A 9,802-nucleotide genomic window follows, 5' to 3' on the forward strand; every position below is an offset into this window, starting at 1 on the left:
GTTCCTCCTATTTTAGTATGACTAGGATACTAATAGAAGGAATCACAGAAAGCAGGATTATTTGTTTCTTTTCGTCAGCCCTTGAATGCTGCATGCTTTAATGCCTGCTCCCGGGCAGGCATTACATTTCAGCATTAAAATGGCCACCATGGCCGCACATCAGTTTTTTAATCGGGGGAGGGTGGGTTAATAGTTTCAACAACATGAATTTACATGTGATGAGCGCTATTAGCTACATGCTGGTTTGAATGTGCTAATCCCCTTATTGCATGAGGGGTTTTGGACACACATCCAAAACGTGCATCCAAGAGGGTATAAAGCTGTGTCCTTGGCCAAGCGTGCAATATCAGCTTATGAGTTTTCATTTTAATGATATAGGGCCTCATTTTCTAAAGTTTCGCAGGTCTGCGATACTTTAGAAAATTGCACTACTCTGGGGAGGGGGGGCGGTCATGCGCTAGCCGGCAGCGATCGCACCGCACCGCCACGGTGCGATCGCTGCCGGCATCGCGTCCAATAACTACACCATAGAAGGTGTAGTTATTGGGCGCGAAATAGCAAGCGAAAAGGGCCTTACCTTTCCGCTCTGCGTGCTGTCCTCGCGCCGTCCTCGCTGAGTCGGCCCTGGTGACGCCCCCGACTCCTCCTCTTCCGAGGCCAACTCCACCCCGATTTCAGTAGCGCAGGCCTGCGCTACTTTTGCTAGCTATCGCAGGCTTGCGCTAACAGCGCAAGCCTGCGATAGCTTTGGAAAATGAGGCCCATAATTTGTGCCAGTATAAATATGATGCATGATATTGTAGAAAATTTACAATTATGAGGAAATATGATTTTATATGTAAATATTAAAGATGGATATTTGTAAGTGTTTGAAAGCAAGTAGAAAGTGTCCAACTTTCAAGTGGAAATATGGAAGGTGTTACAATACACATCACAGAGAAATAGATAGAGAGAGAGAGGAGACTATGGTAAAAAAAAAAAAAAAAAAAAAAAGGCAGGTAGGCTTATTTTGGATAAAAGATATAGCTTGAATGTTGTGTCTGCTAAAGTAAATCAATTTTTAAAAAACACAAGCCACAATCTCCAAGGGAAATTTTGCATGAATCGTTTAAAAGAGATTTTTGCATGTTTAGTTTAATTTTATTTGTTTTATTATTATTGCAATTTATTTTTATATTGGATTTAGGTATGTATTTTTAAATTGTATCACTGCTTTGATAACATGTTTAACAAGCGAGATATTAAGAATAACAAAATGAAATCTAATGAAATAAATCAAAAAAGCAAATTAAAAAAAAACTGTAGCCATTGTTAAAATTAGTGAAAGGGTCTTAAAATATCCTGTGCATGTGTGTGAATGGGGGAGGTTATCTGATAAAATAAATCGAATAAAAAGAAAAGGGTTTGTCCCAGATAACTGTTCTTTAGTACAAAATAATTTGAAATGTGTCAAAATCACTGCACAAGGAAGCAATGGGCGAAGCTGACTGCGGCAGTGCTGTGGCCCCAACATAGAAAGACTTGAGTGAGAATAAATACAGTTTGATCTGAGGGCTGCTGGAGGTGAATACAATGTGAAAATGTATTTTAGTGTGCATGTCTGTGGGCAGAGTGAAGGGTGTTGATGACGTGCAGATTGTAGCTCTTTCAGGCCCTGCTGAATATTTTCTTTTCTTGATGAAGATCTCATGAATATCCTCTTTCCTGGCAGTTGCTATGTGAGGATTTTAATTTGTTTTATAATTTATTCACCCTTCAGATTTTGGGTGAATTAAACCTAGTTTGAATTGTTTTCTGGTTATCAGTATTTCTTTTCCTTTCTTTATTATTGGAGTCTGTAACCGCACAGTGTTTGTTTTATTCCCCTATTAGTGCCCCTGGTGTGTTAAGAAAACCCCCCAAAATGGTTTAAAAGAAAAAGAAAAAAAAAACCAATATGGAAAGATGGATCAGTAGATATCTATATGAAACAGCGCGCTGGGTGTCATAGCAAAAAGCATTCGCATTAACCACTGGGAACATGTTTCAGAAACAAGATGAAATTAGTATCTCCCTAAGTTACAAAGATCACATGCAAGCTATCAGCACAAAGAGAAAGGAAGTTTATCTTCAGTATTATAAACACTCAGAAAGAGAGATGATGTAAAAGCTGTAAAATATGGCAAATTCACAAATGTGTCATGTTTTAAAAAGCTGTCGGAACATGTTAACATATGATGTTTCATAAGAATGTTGCCCATAATAGGCATATTCAGGCACAAACTCCCAAAACCTGTACCTTCAGCAGTTAATTAACGCATTCAAACCATTGCAGTAACTACGAGTTCCTTCATGCAGGAGCTGCCAGTTCCCTGGGGTGCTTCAGGGTTCTGTTGCCCTCTTTTGAGGTTACCAGATGGTCCCAGGTCATCTGACTTAGACTAGGCAAGTCCTGGTTCACAGCTCTGATCCCAGGGCATGCATGGTCTTGCAGATGTGCTTCATGATCTGAGGGAATCAGAGCTGCAAATACTTAGATACAGTGGCACAACCACAGGACTGGCCTCTCCCTATTCCAAAATGTTTACATTCCTTTCTCTGATATGTACCTTATACAACTTACATTATATTTTTCTTCCTTCTCTTGTTTTGTTCTCTGAATGCTATGTCACTTTATACACACACACACATACATGGTAAAGTCAATAGTGAGCAATTAAATACTAAAGCTTCCCATAATTTTGGGTGTGATGTAAAAATCAGGCTGGTGTCAGTCAAATAATCTCTTTTGAAAGCTACACCAGTAATAATAACAACATATTCTAGAAAGGTCAATATTACTATTATTGCTGAAATGTTAATGTATTTGAATCCCTGTATACCAGAATTGAGATACAATACATTTCAACATTACTGAATTTGGGTTAATTAGTCACTGCTGTCTTGCATCAGCACTATACATCTTGCTTAGAAATTCATACTTTTCAACTAATAAATGTTAGCCCAAACATAAACTAAATAGAAAATAAATACAGCAAAGGAACAAACAAATGGATTATTTGTTTAGTGCAGCAAATTAAACTGATTGATGATACTCAGGGCTTTTTTCCATCCCGTTCTTCCCCATATCTAGCACCAGCAACATTTTTCTCCTGCATCAGGCCCTGGGAGATGATAGGAAGGGAAGGATGGGATTAAAGAGCAGAGTAGCTTTTCTCTGCTGTGATCTGTCTGCTCATCCCTCTTCCACCTGGTCCCTGCAGGGGATAGGAGGGAAGAAAGCAGTGAAAGTGACAGGAGGGGAGGGATTGGATTAGGAAGCAGCAGTGGCCTGTGGTCTGGGCCTTCAGGGTATTCCGTGAATACCTTGCCCTAAGGTACTTTTTTTTAAAATCATCATTGGGCATGCTCTCAGTTACCTACGTGGCTATTGGCCAATAACAAAGGCAGCCTGCAGCGGTTTTGGACCCTGATTGCAGAAGCTATGGAACTAACAAGAAGGAGCAGAGCTGCAGAGCAGGGGACTGCCTCATCATGGTAAGGCCAGTCATGGAGGTAGGCCATGGCCCAGGTCTATTATCAGGTGTAGTCAATTAGAACATTGCAGGAAGAAACAACACAGCAAGGGGCAGAAGATGGGACTTTGTTTCAACTTGAAATAAAGTCCCACTTTTCATGCTGAGTGTCAGAATGCTGGGGAAGAAGAGGAAAAGGGGAGCCTGGGAGTGCTGTACCTTAAGACAGTTGCGATGTCTATACCCATGCTGAGCAGAAGGGGGGGGTGGGGGGGGGGGGGAGAGAGGCTGCTATGTCTGCGAGTGAAATGAGACAGGCAGGCAGGCAAGAGACACCAGTAGTTGCTCTCTGTTAGGATGCCTGGTGTATGAGTCTGAACTGTACTAGGTTAGTGACAGACATGGTGTCTGCTGATTTCGGGATGGGAAGGGGAGGGGTTTGGTTCCTGGTTCACATATACTGGGGACGGGGAGGGAAAGGAGATTGAGGCGCACCCTTTCCTCTTCTTCCTCAGCATTCTGACACTCAGCGTGAAAGTGACTAACTGCTGGGGCCTGGGAGGGGAGAAGGAGGTGAGGGAATCGACTGCTGGGGACTGAGGGGGTGAGGGATTTGACTGCTTATGACTAGGAGGGGAGGAAGGGGAGAAGAACTCAACTGCTGGGGATTGGGAGGAGAGAAAGGGGGTGAGAGATTAGACCTTTATAAACTGGAAGAGGGAGAGGGACTATGCCGCTGTGGACTGAGAGGGAGAGGAGGTGAGGGACTTGCCTGCTGGGTACTGGGAGGGGAGAGGGATGAGGGACTTGCCTGCTAGGGCCTGGGAGGGGAAAGGGGGTGAGGGGCTTGCCTGCTGGGGCCTGGGGGCGGAGAGGGGCAAGGGACAACTGTTGGGAATTTGAAAGGATGAGCTGCTGTTGGTTCTGCTTTTCTGAGAGAGAAAGTGGGAAGAATTTTCCTTTTCTGTCATTTTTGGGAAATGTACATCTCTGAATATTTCTATTGTGTACAGTACAGGAAAATGCATTGCTTCTATTCCTCTGGTGTTACACTGCTTGTAAAGTCTGGCTTTTGGGGTTATTTAATTCAGCTTTTGTCTCATTATTTCTATTTCCTATATGTAGTCAGTTCTGTATTTGGTGAGTGACTGTCTTTGTTTTGCACCTGGGCTGGCGTGTCCCAATAGGCGAACTAGGTGTTCGCCTAGGATGCCAATCATTAGGGGCCGGCAATGAGCAGCCATGTGGGGCCTTGAGCAAAGCCCATCCCACTCACAGATGAGAAGAGTAGAGACTAAGCATGCCATGAGCGGTGCCTCTGTTTGTGTGGAGCGAGAGGGAATGTGTTTGTGCGAGAGAGCAATGGTCCTAACAAGAGAGAATTAGGGAACCTGTGTGTGCATGAGACAAGGAACCTAAGTGTAAATGTGTGTAAGAGAGGGGGCCTGCTGTGTGAATGAAGTTGGGGCCTGGACCCAGGGTGTGTGTGTGTGTGTGTGTGTGTGTGTGTGTGTGTGTGTGCAAGGCAAAAGGTTCACGTAGGGTGCCTAATACCCTTGCACTGGCCCTGTTTTGTACATGGGACCAAGTTGTGGTATTCTGCTAGTAAGTAGTTTTTATATCAGAATCAATGGCAGTCAACTTGCTCAGTTTTCCAATCTACACCTCCTAATACAAGGGTGTTTTATATTTTGGAACAGTGAGCAAATGTGAGCCTGAGAGAGATCACGTGTATGTGAGGGAGCAGGCCTGTGAGCCTGAGAGTGTGCATTTATGTGAGAACTAACATGTTAGTGTGTGTGTGTGTGTTAGAGTATGTGTGTGTGTTTAAACTTTTATGGTTGTCTCTATTCTGTATTTGGTGAGGTTCTGTGTTTTGTATGACAAATGTGAAGTATTCTGCTAGCTTAAAGTTTCTGTATGGGGATCTATAGTAATCTGACTTGTTCTGTTTTCCTAATAAGAGGGGTGTTGGTGTTTTAGGGTCTGTTCTAATATTTGCAGTGTTGACTTTCATAGGTATGGTTGTTACTGTTTGATGATAGCTGGTGCTGTTTTGGTATAAGAGGCTTACTATATTTAATTGTATTTCAGTTTACTCATGGCTTTCTGAGGGCCAAGCCCACAGACAGCACTTATGATAATAGGCCTAATACCATATGGGTTCCAAGGGTCTTTTTTACTTTTTTTGCAAGGTTTTTTGGTTGACACCATATCAGTGCATGTAAAATTAATATATATTTTGTAAGTGAGACTTTACTTTGAATGCCATTTTTTCATGTAAAATCTGTTATTAGGAAAGGACATAGGAGAAGCTGGGGCAAGGGGAGGTCCTAGGATGAGGTTGGGAAGAGAGGAGGAAAGGACCTAGATTTTTTTTGTGTGTGTGATTAAGAATTATAATGTGAATGAAATTAAAGAAAGCTAAATATCATTTTGGGTTGCTTCTTTCATTTGCAAAACCATATGTAATGCCCCCACGATCCCTTATCTCTTGGGGCGCTCCTGGGTCTGGGACCAACCTGGAGGAGTCCCGCCTAGGGTAGACTGCATTGGTCCTCATGTTAGGAATGGTTAGAAAGGGAATGGTTAATAAAACGGAAAATGTCATAATGCCTCTATAATGCTACATGGTGAGACCGCACCTTGAATTCTGTGAACAATTTTGGTCACCGCATCTAAAAAAAGATATAGTTGCGATGGAGAAGATAGAAAATGATAAAGGGGATGGAACAGCTCCCCTATGAGGAAAGGCTGAAGAGGTTAGGGCTGTTTAGTTTGAAGAAGAGATGGCTGAGGGGGATATGATAGAGGTCTTTAAGATCATGAGAGGTCTTGAACGAGTAGATATGAATCGGTTATTTACACTTTCGAATAATAGAAGGACTAGGGGGCATTCCATGAAGTTATCAAGTAGCATATTTAAGACTAATTGGAGAATATTCTTTTCCACTCAACGCACAATAAAGCTCTGGAATTTGTTGCCAGAGGATGTGGTTAGTGTAGTTAGTGTAGCTGGGTTCAAAAAGGTTTGGATAAGTTCTTGGAGGTGAAGTCAATTAACTGCTATTAATCAAGTTTACTTAGGGAATAGCCACTGCTATTAATTGTATCAGTAGCATGGGATCTTCTTAGTGTTTGGGTAATTGCCAGGTTCCTGTGGCCTGGTTTGGTCTCTGTTGGAAACAGGATGCTGGGCTTGATGGACCCTTGGTCTGACCCAGAATGGCAATTTCTTATGTTCTTATGTTCTTGGCGTCTGCTGCCTCCACCTGGGAAAGAAGGTGATAGTCGGTGGGATTTCTCTCCCTTCACCCCAGGAAAACAAATGAGAGTGTGAATAAGGCTGAAAGTATGTACAAATATATACAGGTTTATTAAACTATATACGTATATACATTTAAACATGATTATGTACATCGTTAATAGGATGTCAAATATCACAATTATCTACTTGTGGTAAATGGTCTCAAGTCACACAACTATATACATTTCTACAAGGTAGCAAGAGTATTTAATATTTGGCAATTTGGAGGGTTGGCCCTAACAGGATACCACCATATATAATAGAAGGGACCTTTTGAGTACCCACTTAATCATGCTATTATTATCCTCCCCCTTTTTTCCTCACCCATGGAAAAGATGCAACCGGGTTGGTGGGGTCATTGTATCTAAACCACTGCCATCTCCACAGTGGCATTTTCACTCTGCTGAAAGGTCCATGTGAATGCTGGGGTCCACACCCTCCTGGGGGACCTGACTCCACCTCCTGGAATATTGCTGGGGTCCATGCCCTTCTTGGGGACTGCTCAATATGCCACTGGGGTCCCTTGTTCAAGGTGGAAAGGGTCACCTCCCGATTTGCTATTGGAGTCCAAACCCTCCTGAGGAACCACTTGGTTTGCCAGTGGGGTCCATGCCTTCCTGGGGAAACCCTCAATCTGCTGCTGGGGTCTGCTTACTCAAGGGGGACCCAGGATCACCTCCCTTGGAAGGAGGGTTTTTATTTTGGCTTGGGTTTACAGCTCCACTGGCTCATGACTTGTTTAGCATTCAGTGATTCAGGCCTCCTGCAGTCTCAGCTTTTAGAGATTTTAGCTCTGCTAAGCTTCTTAGTCAGGTTGAGAATCTTTTTGCTTCCTAGGACTGTTTTTTCAGTACATTTCTCTCATAAATTCCTCTCTCATTCGGAATTCTCCAATGTAGGACTTAGTCTTAGTTCTGTAATTTAGGATTTTGTTATCCTTTGATTTAAATTAATATTTCACTGCAAGTTATGAACAGGAGTCCAGTGGGCTGTGACATGGAAATCACCTACCTCTGACTCATCTATTTAATGGACATTTAAGCACCTTCACAGTAAGAGGTCTGGCAAACTTTTCAATCTCATTCTGGTTTTCCTGGGCTAGCGGCTCCTGTTACATAGTTGCGTTGTCCTCTTTTTTTTTCTCTGATGTAGTTCAATTAAATGGTAGCATGTTCTTTAACCTCCATCTCCCTTGGGAGGTGGGTTTCACATATAATATTAAAACTTTCCAGATTTATAGCATAGACACACCACCAGAAAATTTTTTTACTGTTTAACCTTCAGTCTCAGTTATTGGGAAGTTTAATATCACTCTTTGGAAGGAAGAGGCAGGGATTGTGGTGGTGAGGACAGGGAAAGTTAGGCAATTATATCAGGAAGGAGAGGAGGAAAAATTCTAGAAATTATGCCAGGGGATTGGGGGGGGGGGGAGGGAGAGAGAAAAGCTGTTCTCTGCTCTTAACTGTCCCCTCTAGTCACACCCACTCCCCGTCTTGTTCCCTGCATCTGTGTGGGATGGGAGGAGCTGTAGCAGGAAAATGAGGTGTTCTTTGCTGAATCAGATATGGGGCACCAGCCAATAGAGTTGGGGCATCTGGGCTTGTTTTTCGATGCTTGAGCATGGATACACAAGCTTGTGTTCCAACTCTATTGACCAGTGCCTCGAATCTCACTCTGTAGAGAACAATTCTCTGCTCCCTAGTCGAGCCCATATTGTTCTGTCATTTCTCCTCCCCTTCCCCCTCCCCTCCCCCTCTCCCAAATGTTGCCTTTTGCTTGGGGATTTCAGAGGACGGCTGGAGGAAAAACAGCAGCAGACCCACAGCTCTCTCTTTGATCCTGGGAATCAGAATTCAACCACAGCAGAGAGGGGAGGGGAGGAAGCATGGAGAGAGAGAGAGATAGAGAGATGCACAGGAGTAGCGGGTGGGGGAGAAAGCAAGAAAACTTGGTTAGTGGAGAGGAGATGAAGAAAGGCACAACAGTGTATATATTGTGGTGGTGGAGGGCAGAGTGAGCACGAGAAAATTACCAGTGAGCGAGCGAGGAAGGGAGATTAGAGAGACAAAAGCACTAGATTGTGCCACTCTATCTCAGACTCTCCCCCACCTGTTGCTTATTTTCTTTACTCCCCCCCTCACAGATGCTTTTTTCCCTCTCTCCTATCTTACTCCCACTGCTGTTATTCTCATGTTATGATGGTGGCACAGAAGGTACCAGCAGGCACTAGCACCAAGGTGTTGCTGTCTTGTGTCTCCTGCAGGCAGGAGGATAGGATTGGGGGATCATGCCATGACTGAGCTCTGTGACTGGATATGGGACAGGGCTACCTACAGTAGTACAGGGAACTACCAAAGCATGAAATCTTGGATGGTTACCCTAATTCCCCCATCCCTAAGGATAAGCCAGCATCTGAGTGCCTTTCCTTCTGGAAAATGCATGTTGATGAGGCTAATAGCTATTCTCTCCCGGTTCAAAAAAAATGTACGTCTAATGTGCAATTTTAACCCTGAAAAATTAACGCCTACCCAGAGAAGACATTAATTTCTGAGCAGCCCAAATAGTGTACAGAAAAGCAGAAAAATACAGCTTTTCTGTACTTTCACTTACTTAATATTGTGACAATATTAAGTCAGAGGAACAAAAAGGATGAGAATGTTTGTTTTTAAAAACAAATAAAAAAGTGTGCCGGTGGTTAGGTTAGCAAAAGGGATGCTCAATTGACGAGCATCCGTTTTCCTAACTCATGGCTGTGTACAGGTTAGGAAAACAAACGCTCATAAAATTGAGTGTCCATTTTCCTAACCTGCTGAAAACCACCTCTCCTGGGCGCCTGTTGCCAAGAAGGCGCTAGAGGGGCACATTTGTCCCTAGCGCCTCATTTTTAGCAAGATCCCTCATTTAAATATTTGATCAGCTCCCCAGGAGAGGTGGCTGGATGCGTTAGGAACACGGGCGCTCAACACTGAGTGCCTGTTTTCCTTGCAGATTTATTGAATCG

Source organism: Rhinatrema bivittatum, chromosome 1 (assembly GCF_901001135.1).
Source record: "Rhinatrema bivittatum chromosome 1, aRhiBiv1.1, whole genome shotgun sequence".
NCBI lineage: Eukaryota > Metazoa > Chordata > Amphibia > Gymnophiona > Rhinatrematidae > Rhinatrema > Rhinatrema bivittatum.